The 15,204-nt window shown below is 33.7% G+C and overlaps 1 pseudogene; it reads left to right on the forward strand.

The window, feature by feature from the left end:
• Nucleotides 1-15,204, forward strand: part of LOC132539723 (cadherin-related family member 3-like) — a 208,172-nt pseudogene that overhangs the window by 137,809 nt on the left and 55,159 nt on the right.

A 15,204-nucleotide genomic window follows, 5' to 3' on the forward strand; every position in this document is an offset into this window, starting at 1 on the left:
GTCGTGTTTTGATGGAATAATACTTTAAAGCTCCCTATTATCCTGTTAATTTTACTTGACAAAATTTTGTAGAAACTTTCTGTATTGTGAAATCAAAGTATTCAATAAGAAAGATTTACTCCATAAGTATCTTCCAATATCAAAATATATCCAAATGTACATGTAATCTAAATGATAGCATCAGTGTGTGTAATATTTTATTATCTGGAATAAAATATAATTTGCCAATAAATAGAACCACAGAATAGTATGGGCATATGGAAACTTCTAATTTCATTTTATAATATGTAAACTTTTTTAATATGTGAAAAAGAAGATCTTTAAACCCCAGAATCTTGAAACTCTTACAAATTATATGTCACATATAATTTAAAATATTTCATGGGTGACATAGATAAAAAGAGATATTTGTTTATATTAAATGATTAAAAAATCTCTTTTGTCCCACAGATACATGCCAGATGCACCTATAAATATTTATGAAAATCTGCCTGTTGGAACAAAGTAAAGCTGACAGCAATTGATAGAGATATAGAAGATTCATTATATTATGAATTTATAAGTATACAAAAAGAATTTTCAATAAATGTACAAATTTTTGTTGATAATAATTTTGTAAAGTATTAATATGAAGTGTGTTTTCAGCTAAAACAAGCTTGATTATATAAAGATAAATATATATATCCAGCATTATATTAATATGTTTCATGTATTTTATATGGAATAAAGTATTCCTTATCAGGATTATGGAAATTGTGCCTGCCCCAAGAGATTCCCAGAAGATTCAAACCCATAGCAGTGCTCACTAGAATTTCATCTCTGAGAGGTAAATTTTCTCAAGGAAACCATAATAATGGACACACTAATTAAATAGTATATACTATATATTCTCATAAATTATTTTTATATATAATAACTTATTTGGATTTTAAGTCAATAATGTATATCTGATATATGATATCTGGAAAGTTTTTAATTTAACCAAACCCACATAGTTAATTTTTGTAGCCAATCCCACACTTGAATTCAGTTTGATTATAGTTCTTATAGCTCTAGTGTATTATATATGATAAAGCAGTCAGGATCTGATGACTCCTATAGCCTATAAAATAAAATGGTATAAAATAAGAGGAAGAGACAGTTAAGAAAAGATCATCCTCTTCTTAAGATGTGATGTAGTGGAAAGTGAGTTGTACACCCACTAGAGTGCAAATCTTATAATAACAAGGACCCAGATTCAGGCCCTCCAGACCTCGCCTGCAGGGGAGAAGAGTCATAAGTGATGAAGCACTGCTTCTGGTGTCCCTCTTGATTTCCCTCTGTCTCTATCCAATAAATAAATAAATAAAATCAAAAGGATATACAATTTTAAAAATGAGCAGAGAAGTAAGTACACACTCACTATCCTAAGAATAGTAAAAACAAAAAACAAAAAACAAAAAACAAACACGAAGTAAGAAGCAGAACCTGAAAGAAGTGAGGAAATTGACTTATGCAGGGGTGCTCCCATAGTATGTCAGGGCTTAAGCAGAGTCTCTGAAACTTATGGAGGTTTCATATCATAATACGACCATTAAGCAAAGAGTATAAGCAAAGATTAAAATATGAAGTAAGTGTAGTACTGCTGATGAGAGAGAGAAGAGAGATTTTCTCTTACATATATATAATTTACAAAAGTTCAAAATTGGAAAAATGGAATGAACCATATGAGGATGAATTCAACTTGAAGCCCTCAAAGCTAACCTAGGTTTTTTAGTGTAATTGTATGTACATGAAGATGTGTATGTATTTACACAAATATTGATATGTTGGGTTATTAGAAAAGTCATGACACATTTTTGTATAGAAAGATACTATGGGGGCCAGGTGGTGGCACACCTGCGTAAGCGTGCACACACTACAGTGCACAAGGAACTGGGTTCAAGCCCCTGGTCCCCACCAGCAGGGGGAAAGCTTCACGAGTGGGGAAGCAGGTGTCTCTTTGTCTCTCTCCATCTCTATTGCCCCTTCCCCTCAATTTCTCTCTGTCTCTGTCTAATAAAAAAATTAAGTTTTTTTTAAAAAAAGAAAACATTTTTTAAAAAGAAAAATACTACGACTTTTCCCACAACCCAAGAATTTTATGTATATATATACAGAGATATCAACCTGTAGCTAAGTTTACTGGAAGAGTGGAAAAGGTTAAGGTGATGATACCATGGTAGCAATAAGCACACTTATTATCTTGTTACCGACTTTTTCCCCTTTTATTAGGTACTAAGGATCAAACTCAGATACTTGTATCATGTGAGCTATGCACTCTCCCACTGAGTCAGATATTGATCTCTAACTTACCAGATACTGATTTCTAAATGCCATTTTACTTATTCATAAAGAAAATGTCATTTGAGTTCACAGAAAATAAAATGTAATGTGAACCAAAATGATATTGTGGCAGATAGCATAAAACAAGAGAATGACAAGGGGAACCTTGAATTGGTTCTTTCCAGCCAAATATAGAGAAATTTAAATATCAAAATAGAAAAAAAATATGTTGCAGGGCTAGGAGAAACCATACTGTTATGTCAAAAGCTTTTATGCCTATGGCTCTGAAGTCATAGACTCAATACCAAAGCCACCATAAGCTAAGATGACTTGTGCTCTGGTTTCTCTCTCACTGTCTCTCTCCCTCCCCCCTCTTTGTCTTCATCTCTTTGACTAAAATGAATAAATGAAAGTTGTATAGTATACTATAACTACATAGTTTGAGATAGAGTTCATAGAAGTATAAATAAATGATCAGTTTGAAGAGAAAATTACTTACAGAGATTGAAAATATCTCATCATAAAATAGTCAATATTTGGGCCCAGTTGGTAGTACACTTGGTTAAGTGCACGTATTACTTCTTCTTCTATCGTTTGCCCTTCTTTCGTAGCCAGTCAACAGCATCAGATTGAAAGCTGTCAGGAGCTGCTTGTTGCTGGCTTTCAAAGTGACTGGGATCCATGTGGATTCAGTCGGCTAGGAAGGATCGTCAGTTTCCCCAATGAATGGGTACTCACAGGATGCACTGTGCACAAGGATCTGGATTCAAGCTTTTGCCCCCATCAGCAGAGGGAGAGCTTCACAAGTGATGAAGCAGAGCAGCAGATGTCTCTTTGTCTCTCTCATTGTCTCTACTGCTCCCTCTCAATTTGTCTGCTATATCAAGTAAAACAAGTAAACTTAAAAAAATACTCATTATTTAATAGCAAAGTACAAAAACAGAAACTTTGGAGTGAAGAAAATTGGCATCTTTTAAGTCACGTAATTAGAGTGAGCATTATCAGTAGTGAAGAAAATGATAGTATGCAGTAAGAGCATGGTAAAACTTCTGTAATACTGAATACAAAACTGCATCACCCAAATGTAATCATAAGCAGGCATTAAACAAATGCAAATTTAGGAAAAGCCTACAAAATTATCAGCATTTGATGTTTTAAATTAACATGGTCATAAAGCTCAAGGGAATATTGAAAGCCTGAAGCAACAATTTTGGCTTTCAATATTGAAGTCTTTCAGATTGAAGAAGATTAAAGTGTATTACAATGCATGACTCTGTCCTGCACCTTTTTGCTATAAAAATGTTACTGATTATTAGGCCAGTGTAAAGAAGTCTGGGGAAGAAGGAGAGGATAAAGAGAAACTAGTGAACATAATAGCAGTTCTAACTTGAGAGTAGAAATGATATGCAGATACTTATCACAGGGTAGTGAGAAATTGTACTCATATGTCAAAAACTGTCCTCCAATAAAATGATTTGGAAGAAAAAAAACACTATTGGGGGCAATTGGTTAAACTTAACATGAGTCTCATTATTTGATGTATTGCTTTTAACTTCCTGAATTTGTTGTTTGTGATGTGGTTATTTTTCACCACATTATCAGAAAATAAACTTCAAAGTATTTGGAAGATTGTATGTCAGGTCAACAATTTACCCTCAAATGTCTAAGGAAAAATATTTTCCTGATTATTTTGTGACTATTTAAAAATGTTTCATAATGATAAGACCAAAGTTAGAAGAGAAAAGGATATTAGACATAGAGATAGCCAGAGAAGAGTCAATACCTCACAGCAAATTCTAAAAATTGCCAAAGAAGGAAGTAAATACAATGTAGCATAGCAAATACCAGAAAATATCACTCAGCACTTTCTAATTAAAAACTGAGACAATGCGTTACATATTTAAGAAGTCAAACTAGCTTCCTGAAAAAAGATATATAAAAGACTGATTCTGATTTGTTATAGTGAATTACTTAATAACAAAAAAAAAGGAATATTTCAAGCAAAAAACACATCATCGCTCACTAGAAAGTGATATCAAATTGTAAACAGTATTTTCCACATAACTCTTTCCCACAAGTTGACATATAATATCTTTAGAAAAATCAAAGACACAAAACATATTCAATAAATTTATACATAGAAAAATAACCTTATTAAGTATAGAAAACATGCAATTTTGGAAACCTGGAAGAACTCGGGAAATACTGTTACTGAGTTCTGACTGAGGAGTTGGCTAAAGAATGAAGTATAGGCAATCAAAATAACAAGCGATTTCAGTATAAGCAATGATGGTCAGAATCAAATACAACTTTGCTTATATAACTAAAGATAAATAACAGCTATAAAGAAGAAAGCTTATTTTACAGAAAGGTAATATGTTTCTGTATCTTTTAATAAATCTATTTAATTATTAGATAGAGAGAAACTGAGAGTAGAAGGGTAGATAGGGAGGGAAAGAAACAGAGACACCACAGCCCTGCTTCATCTGTTGTGAAGCTTTCTTCCTGTAGGGGTGGACTAGGGGCTTGAAGCCAGGTCCTTGCACATTGTAGTGTGTGTTCTTAACCAGGTACGCCATCTCCTGGCCCCAGTAGTATGTTTCCTTATTACAACATCACTCTGATTTGAGTTAGAAAATGAAACAGGAAAAAGTGGAACATCAGGGGCCAGGTGGTGGCGTACTGAGTTAAGTGCACTAATTATGGAGCGGAAGGACCCGTGCAAGGATCCCTTTATGAGTCAGGCTTCTTACATACGGCGTTTCACAAGTGATAAAGTAGGTCTTCAGGTGTCTCTCTGTATCTCTACTTCTCTATCTCCCCCTTAAAAAAAAAAGTAAATGATGCCTCCAGGAGCACTGTATTTGTAGTGCTGTCACTGAGCCCCAGCGATAACCCTGGAGTAAAAAAATAAAATGGAACATGAAAATAATGGGAACTGACCCCAGTAGATATTGAATCATATTATAAAACCTCTCATTTCAGATAATGTGATACTGATGGAAATTATGTTAATGGGCAGCAGGAACAGAACCTAAACCTTGAAAATTGGTTCAAATAATCTTGCAAATGTAGTAGTCATTAAAGTGCAGAAAAGATTAATATTTAAGTATATGTTATTGAATATACACTATATATTTTTTAAAATTTATTTATTCCCTTTTGTTGCCCTTGTTGTTTTATTGTTGTAGTTATTATTGTTGTTGTTGTTGGATAGGACAGAAAGAAATGGAGAGAAGAGGCGAAGACAGAGAGGAGGAGAGAAAGATAGACACCTGCAGACCTGCTTCACCGCCTGTGAAGCGACTCCCCTGCAGGTGGGGAGCCAGGGTTCGAACCGGGATCCTTATGTCGGTCCTTGTGCTTTGCGCCATCTGCGCTTAACCCACTGCACTACAGCCCGACTCCCCTACACTATATTTTTAAACAATAATCATAGAGGGGCCTAGCAGTGACTCACATGTTATCATGCTGAGAGTCTTGGGTTCCAGCCTTTCCCCACCAGCAGGGAGGAAGCTTCAAGCAGTGAAGCAGTGCTGCAAATGTCTCTCTTTCCATCTCCCCCTTCTTTCTCAGTTTTAAGTAAGTTAAAACATGAAAAAAGAAAGAAAAACTAAAATATAATTTAACATATATTTTATTTAAAATATAATATAGAATTTTAGAATGCAGTCATAAACATAAAAGAAGCCTAGATGATAGTGATATGTATATGGCAATTTAAAAAAAAAGTATGCAGGATATTTTTAGCCAAATTGCTTTGATAAGGAAAGTATATACCCTATATTAATAAACTTCTATCTTATTATAATGAATTTCATCTTTAAAAACATACTTTCAAAACTGATGAAGTGTAGTGAAGATATATACATATGTATATATATTACTTTTTCTCATATCTTTTACTCCATTTATTTGATCCATCGTCTATTAGAATATTTATCAGATTCACTTGCTAATCATGAATTAGATTTTTTTTCTTTCCACCACTATTAGAATTGAATGTTTTTCACCCAGTGTTCAACAGTGTAATGTATTTTTCTGTAAATCATCTGTGTTGCATGTATTTTTGTCTTTCTTGTACTTTAATATCAGTTTTAAGTGCCTGTCTTATGTTCTCCTCTTCTTCGGCTTCGTCTTAATAACAGCTTCCTTTCATCATGTCATACCCACTCCACTTTAATGGTCTCAGTCTGAATATCCTGTGCTTTAACACAGCCCATAGACTTTTATGCAACCTTTATTCAAACACTATGGGTATTTCCATGAAATGTTTTTTGATTTATTTAGTTTAGAAGGAATCTATCTTCCTCTATCACTATTGACTCCCAATAGATCCTCTGTGGTGACTAGTTTATAAGCTTCATTAGGTCAGTTGTGATTTTGTCCTTCAGTTTATGCATAGAATCATTTTCCAAATCACTATTTTAATCACAACTTACTGATCTAGTGAGTTTTCAAGAAATTTACATCTTTTTTTCAGATTCAGGAGATGTCACGATTGCACATCCTTTGGATTATGAAAATACGGTCACCCCACATTCTTGGGTATTGTATTTTAGAGTTTATGACTTGAACGGGTACACTCCATAACTGGAACATTCACAGTGATCCTACAAGATGTTAATGACCATTCACCTCAATGCACACAAGACATTTACATGTAAGTTAATAGCAAATTTGTGCTTCAAAGAGATGATTAAGTGTCATGCAATATACCATTTCTGGATTAAAGAAGCTTGCATTCTCTTTTTAACTTTATATTCAAACACTTTGCTGTTACTTTTATCTCCCCACTCTCCTGTAATCAAACCTGCTTAATTTGTCACCAAATGCATGCAATTTAAAACTAGGAAAAATACCAAAGTGTTATTTTTATCATATTACAACTTTAATATTAAAATGAGATGTATAATCACATTTTAACTAAGTGACAATTATTTCTGCAATTCTATAATTCATTTAGAATATTAAAATTTTAATTATTGCTTTTAACAAAAGAGAGATAGACCAGAGCACTACTCATCTCTGATATATATTGTCAGGAACCATAAATTTGGTTCCTGAATTTCATGGATAAAAGTCCTAGTTGTTGTTGAGAATCTAATTACAAAGAAGACATATGACAAAATGCTCCAAGTCATTAATTGTCAGAGAAATACAAGTAAAGACAATAAGATACCACTTCACTCCTGTGAGAATGTCATACATCAGAAAAGGTAGCAGCAACAAATGTTGGAGAGGTTGTGGGGACAAAGGAACCCTCCTATACTGCTGGTGGGAATGTAAATTGGTCCAACCCCTGTGGAAAGCAGTCTGGAGAACTCTCAGAAGGCTAGAAATGGAACAACCCTATGACCCTGTAATTCCTCTCCTGGTGATATATCCTAAGGAACCCAACACACCTCTCCAAAAAGATTTGTGTATACCTAGTTCAAAGCAGCACAATTTGTAATAGCCAAAACCTAGAAGCAACCCAGGTCCAACAACAGATGAGTGGCTGAGCAAATTGTGGTACATATACACAATGTAATTCTACTCATCTTTTAAAAATTGTGATATCACCATTTACAGCCCATTTTGGATGGAGCCTGAAGGAATCATGTTAATTGAAATAAGTCAGAAACAGAAGAATGAAGTAGGATGATCTCATTCATAGGCAAAAGTCGAAAAACAAGATCAGAAGATGAAACACTAAGCAGAACCTGGACTGGAGTTGGTGTACTGCACCAAAGTAAAAGACTCTGGGGGGTGGGTGGCGAGTAGAGTACAGGTCCTGGAAAAGGATGACAGAGGACCTAGTGGGGGTTGTATTGTTATGTGGAAAATGAGAAATGTTATGCATGTACAGACTATTGTATTTACTGTTGAATGTAAAACATTAATTCCCCCAATAAAGGAAAAAAAATTTTTTTAAGTTTTTGTTGAAAATATTTAAAGACAGTTCCATAAGTATATCCAGACTTGATTTTTTAAACTACAAAATGTACAGGCATAAAATGTTATATAAATGGAGTAGCAAACCTGTTTGATCTAATTGACTTACAAAATTAGCATAGTTATTTAGTAATGGACTAGATCCTAAAATCCAGATACCCTAATTCTTATAACATTTTCCTCTACAGAATACTTAGCTCTTCAGAAAATGCTTAGCCTAGTAAAGAAATATTCTGGTAATGTGTTGTTTGAATAACAAACTTTATTCCAATAAATAATTTCCTCCTGAGAAAAATCACTGATATGTTTACTTCATATTGTCTAGAAACAAGAGACAAACTGAAATAAATGATTTGGACAAGTTCCATAGTTATGGAAATGAGAAATGAAAACTTTTTATTAACTGCAGTTTCTGCTTAGGGGATATTTTATTTTATTTTATACAATGATACAGAAGTGGTAGCCATGTGGTCTGGGAGGTGGCACAGTGGATAAAGCATTGGATTCTGAACCATGAGGTCCTGAGTTCGATCCCTGGCAGCACATGTACCAGAGTGATGTCTGGTTTTATCTCTCCTCCTGTCTTCCTCATGAATAAATAAATAAATTCTTTTTTTTGAAAAAAAAAAGAAGTGATGGCCTTTTGAATAATTTATTCCCTATTGTTGAAATGTTTATTATTAGTATTCTCTCAGACACATATTTGGTCACTTTGGGAAAATATAGTCTAAAATTCACCTATATATAATGTGTAATAGTCTTGCTTTACTTCAAAAAATTGACTATTTATAAGCTTCTTTTATTTTATTTTATTGCCAGAGATAATATGTTTTACTTTAAAAAACATAGAGGCAGAAATACTAATCAACAAATCTTCAGCCAGTTAGTTCCACAATAGTTACCTTTCATTTTATCTTCTAGTTAGCAATCTGCAGATCTTTACTTAATGTCCATACTCAGTGCTTACAAGTCTTGTGCTCTTCAATTATGCCTCTCAATGAACTTTCCAAGGCCAACCAATGAATATTTCTCTGTCCCATATGCAAAGTGCAGTGAAAGCTGGTTGGCTACACTGAGTGACATACTATGCTGTGACTCAGTGGTGTAGAGTCTTTGGGCCTCCCAATTTTACTATATTGTTGCCCTTTATTTCCATGCAAATGGAAGGTAAAGAGAGAGGGAAAATATGGCAGGTACTCTGAATAAATTACATTTTCCCATGACTTCCATTGTGCCCCATTGTCATTGTCTGTTAGTGCTGTATGCAGACTGGAATACAGAGAAGGGACATAGTAATATTAGTCAAAGTAACACAAAACTATTTGTTAAATAACTTTAAAAAAATATCAGTAGTAGGGATTTTAGTTTTAACAGTGCACAGAGGAAGATAGTTCATTAGTCCAGGTCTTATATTTATTTAAAGAAGTTCCTGACAATGTATTTCTTACTATCAAGAAAAATATACTGCATAACAGGCAGATCAAGAGGTTTTTTAAATATATATATATCTTTTTTTGTCATGATAGCCCCTTCAATTCTCAGTTTTCTTACTGTTTAGTGAGTATAATAATAACATATGCCGGAAGGTAAAAGTAAAGAACAAGACATTTCAGAACATTTCTGTATTAGACTTCATCAACTAGAAAAAAATGAATTTGTGGCTCAAATAGGCATTTCCCCCTGATAATATATTGTATTTCTCATTAAATGTGATGTTTATTAATAGAGCTCAATAGCAGCCTAATTTGTCTAGGTCTTAGCAATGAAACCAAATAATTCAACTTTCAGTTTTTCACCAACACTAATTTTATTATTGGAAGATATGGTTATTCAAAATATAACCATATATTTTTGTAAGCATATGTTTAAACATTTAAAATTAGATATCAAATCTAGATTATATTATAACACATTTTTCTCATTCTTTGTTTACTACAGACTTGAACTTCCTGAAAATACTCTAGTTGGAACTCTGTTAGTCTCTCTAGAATGTGCAGATAAGGATGGAACCACTCCCAATAACAATATCACTTACCATTTGATTGTGGATACTTTTACAAATGGAACCTTTATCCTCACAAATAATGAACTAAAAGTAAGTATTTTAAGTTACTCTAGATTGTGGCCCTGTGACTAACCATAGCTAGAAAAACATTTTATTTTTATTACTGTAAAAGTCTTAATGAAGTGCAGTAATTCAAATAGCTGATGGCAGAATTTGTTCCTGTATTTCCAACTGAACCTTAAACTGCCAACAAAATATCTTAGTTTGGGGTGAATGCTGGAATGTAATTTTGAAATTGGGAACTGAGCTAGGAACAGTTGTAAATTTCCCAATATAAATGATTCTATGATAAAATTCTATTTCTTTGGAATGTACTGAACTCAGCATCATTGTTATTAATAAGCATAGTAAGGAAATGTGACTGTTGCATGAAATAGAATTCCTATGATTCTGCATCATATAGTATGCAGAGCTTAAATATTATGAGAATTAAATAAGTCTAAATTTCATTTCTATTAATTTTTTCCATTAAATTCTATTAAATTTTTAAGGCAAAGTCAAACTATATACTGCCATGTTAGTATATTTTATATTATATGTAGTTGGGTTAGTCGCATTCTAGCAGGATTGGAAAGTGATGGCTAAAATAGCTATAATAAAATAATTGCTCATATGAGCAAATTATAGACTTTGAATATGTTCTGCATAAGACAGACATAGGATCCAATCATGTTTGGACTTGATTTAACACAGTTCTTGCAAATATACTATCCAACTATCAATTTGCATTTCATACAATCTCTAACGTCCTTACCACTTGTTTCTTTACACTATGATTGAGGCATAAAGAATCACTTTTATAACTTTCAAACACTGTTTTCACTGATGATTTTTAGTCTAACCATTCACAATGACAATTCTACTAGCAGATGCTCCACAGTTATTCTGTGCCCTTATCATGATTCATAACTTTATTTAGATATGACTTCTTTTAGGAACACACCTCTTACACATCTCTCTTGTCTGTGACAGATGCTTCTCCCTGTGTTCTCTGAACCCTTAGTATCTCTCACCATACCACTTCCCACATATTTAATCTCTGTCTCCCCACTGAGACAGTAAAAGGAATACTCTGTTCTTTAACTAGTGCCAGGCAAATACTCGGTACATACTGGATTGATATTAGTCAGTGACTGAAATAATGAGTAGTAAAAGAACACAACTTATCTGTGTAACTGTTTTGTAAGACTGATAGAATCTACTAACAAATTACTTCCAAATGCATTAAGCTACATTTTCACAGTCCTTTGCAACTAGAAGATATTGTTAATATTATCAAAGTGATAAAACTCCCATAAATTATATATACTAATTTAATCGTGATAATAAAGAAAAATAATGCAATTCCTAAAATATACTTAATTAGGAATGTGATGATAAAAGTACTGTATGACATTTATTTGTGTAATGCCCATTCATACCATTTCCAAAAAGAATAAAAGAATTGCACAAAGTACATGAACAGAGACAAGGAATTGCTGTAGTATTATTGAGCTTATTGTGACAAAAGCCATAAAATAAATCACACAAATTTCCAAGAAATATAATAATTGCAGCAGAATTAACCATGTGCCTTTTCATATCCATATCCTGAAAATTATGGAGTAGTGACTTCCATATAATTCCATCTTATTATATTATGCTTTAAAAAATTATTTATTTATTTATGCCCTTTTCTTGCTCTTGTTGTTTTATTGTTGTAGTTATTCTTGTTGTCGTCATTGTTGGATAAGACAGAGAGAAATGGAAAGAGGAGGGGAAGACAGAGAGGGGGAGAGAAAAAAGACTCTGGGGTGGGTGGGTGGGTGGGAGAATACAGGTCCATGAAAGATGATGAATGACATAGTGGGGTTGTATTGTTAAATGGGAATCTTGGGAATGTTATGCATGTACAAACTATTGTATTTACTGTTGAATGTAAAGCATTAATTCCCCAATAAAGAAATAAATTATTTTTAAAAAACGGGGGGGGAGGGGGAATGGCCTCCAGGAGCAGTGGATTCATGGTGCAAGCACTAAAAAAAAAAAAAAAAAAAAAGTAGACACTTGCAGACCTGCTTCACTGCTTGTGAAGGGACTCCCCTGCAGGTGGGGAGCTGGGGGCTTGATCCTTACACTGGTCCTTGCGCTTTGTGCCACATGCACTTAACCCACTGCACTACTGCCTGACTCCCTATATTATATCTTTTAAAACATTATTTGAAAAAGATGTTTCTCAAAAAAGTGATTAAGTACAGAAAACATAATTATAATGACAACAAAGGAGAAAGATAAAGAAGAAATGGGAGACAAGATAGCACTGCTCTACCACTCGGGATTTTTCCTTCATGTAATTTTAATGTAACTTAAACAAAATATCATGGTAGTGAGATATACCTCACCAGATAGTGTACAGTTTACCATACTCAAGGATTTGGGTTTAAATCCAGGGTAGTGAGAGCATCTACATGGGGGAACTTCATGAGTGGTGAAACATTGCTGTGGTGTCACTCTTATTTTCCTCACTCCTTATCTGTCTCTCCCTCTTTGCCTTTAACTCTATGTGGAAAAAGATAAGTGCACCAGGAGCAGTATAATCATGACAGACTAGAGCAACATCAATAACCATCAGTCTCCTGTAACTTAAATTTAGTGTTTTATTATTAAAATAACATTACAATAATACCCTGTATAAGTTTTGTGTGTACATTACTATAAATCAGTGTCTATAATATGCTATGTTAATTTTGCCACTAGAAGTTGTTTTCTATTCTTCATCATCTTCAATTGGCCCCTTTTTACCCAATCTAACTATCTTCTTCCCTTACTCCTTGGATGACTTCTGGTTTTGTTACATAGTATAAATTTAATTCCTTAACTTAGTTAAGTAAACCTATAGCCAACATCATACTCAATAGTGAGAAACTTGAAGCATTCATACTAAGATCAGGTACTAGATAGGACTGTCCACTATCACCATTACTATTCGGCATGGTGTTGGAAGTTCTTACCATAGCAAACAGGCAAGAGCAAGGGATACAGACTGGAAGAGAGAAGTCAAACTGTCACTATTTATAGATGATATGGTAGTATATATAGAAAATATCTAAAGAATCCAGCAGGAAGCTCCTGGAAATTATCAGGCAATATAGTAAGGTGTTAGGCTACAAAATTAACATAGAAAAATCAGTGTCATTCCTTTATGCAAACACTAAATGAGAAGAAATACAGAAATCAGTCCCATTCACTATAGCGCAGCAGCAAAAACATCTAGGAATAATCATAACAAAAGAAGTGGAAGACTTCTGTACTGAAAATATTAAATTCTTATTCAAGGAAATAGAAAAAGACACAACATAGTAGAATGATAATCCATGTTCCTGTGTTGGAAGAATTAACATCCTCAAAATGACTATTCTCCCCAGAGACATATACAAATTTGATGCAGTTTCCATCAAGGTTTTACCAATTTTAAAAATAAAATAGAACAAAAGCTACAAAAAATTATCTGGAACAAGAAAATACCTAGAGTTGCCAAAACAATATTGAGAAAAAAAATAACAAAACTGTAGGCACCACACTTCCAGATCTTAACTTATATTATAGAGCCATTGTAATCAAAACTATCGACAGCTAAGTTTTCACAAGGGTGCCCAAATTATTAGGTGGAGAAAGGAGAATCTCTTCAACAATGGTGTTGGGAAAACTGGGTTGACATATAGAATGAAACTAAACCACTGCATTTCACCACACACAAAAGCAAACTCCACCTACCTTATGATTCTGCAATTCCTCTCCTGGGGATATATTCTAAGGAACCCAACACACCCATCCAAAAATATCTGTGTACACATATGCTCTTAGCAGCACAATTTGTAATAGCCAAGACCTGGAAGCAAACCAGGTATCCAAAAACAGATGAGTGGCTGAGTAAGTTGTGGTCTATATATACAATGGAACACTACTCAGCTATGAAAAATGGTGACTTCACCATTTTCATCCGATCTTAGATGGACCTTGAAAAAATCATATTAAGTGAAATAATCCAGAAACAGAAGGGTGAATATGGGATGATCTCACTATCGGGCAGAAGTTGAAAAACAAGATCAGAAGAGCAAACACAAGTAGAACCTGAAATGGAATTAGTATGTTGCACCAAAGTAAAAGATCCCGGGATGGGGAGGAGGGAATACAGGTCCAAAAAGGATGACAGAGGATCTTGTAGGGGGTGGGTGTATTGTTATATGGAAAACTGGTAAATTTTATGCATGTACAAACTATTGTATTTACTGTAGAATATAAAACATTAATTCCCCAATAAAGAAATTAAAAAAAAAAAAGCAAACTCCAAGTGGATCAAGGACTTGGATGTTAGACCAGAAGCTATAAAGTACTTAGAGGAAAATATTGGTGAAGCTCTTTTACATCTAAATTTTATAGGCATCTTCAGTGATACAAATCCAATTTCAAGGAAGACTAAAATAAAAATAAACCAATGGGACTACATTAAATATATGTTTCTGCACAGCAAAAGAACTGATCACCCAAAGAGGCCCCTTGCAGAATGTGAGAAGATCTTTACATGCCATACATCAGACAAAAGAATTATATAAAGAACTCACCAAACTCAGCAACAAAAGTACAAATGACACAATCCAAAAATGGAGAAAGAATATGAACAGAATATTCACCAAAGAAGAAATCCAGAAGTCCAGCAGACACATGAAAAAATGCTCAGTCATAGTCAGAGAAATGAAAATAAAGACAACAGTGAGACACCATTTCTTCCCTGTGAGAATTTCCTTTAAAATTTTTTTTTTATTTATAAAAAGGAAACATTGACTAAACCATAGGATTATACGGGTACAACTTCACACAATTCCCACCACCAGAACTCCATATCCCATCCCCTCCCCTGA

The sequence above is a fragment of the Erinaceus europaeus genome, chromosome 8, assembly GCF_950295315.1.
Source record: "Erinaceus europaeus chromosome 8, mEriEur2.1, whole genome shotgun sequence".
Lineage (NCBI taxonomy): Eukaryota > Metazoa > Chordata > Mammalia > Eulipotyphla > Erinaceidae > Erinaceus > Erinaceus europaeus.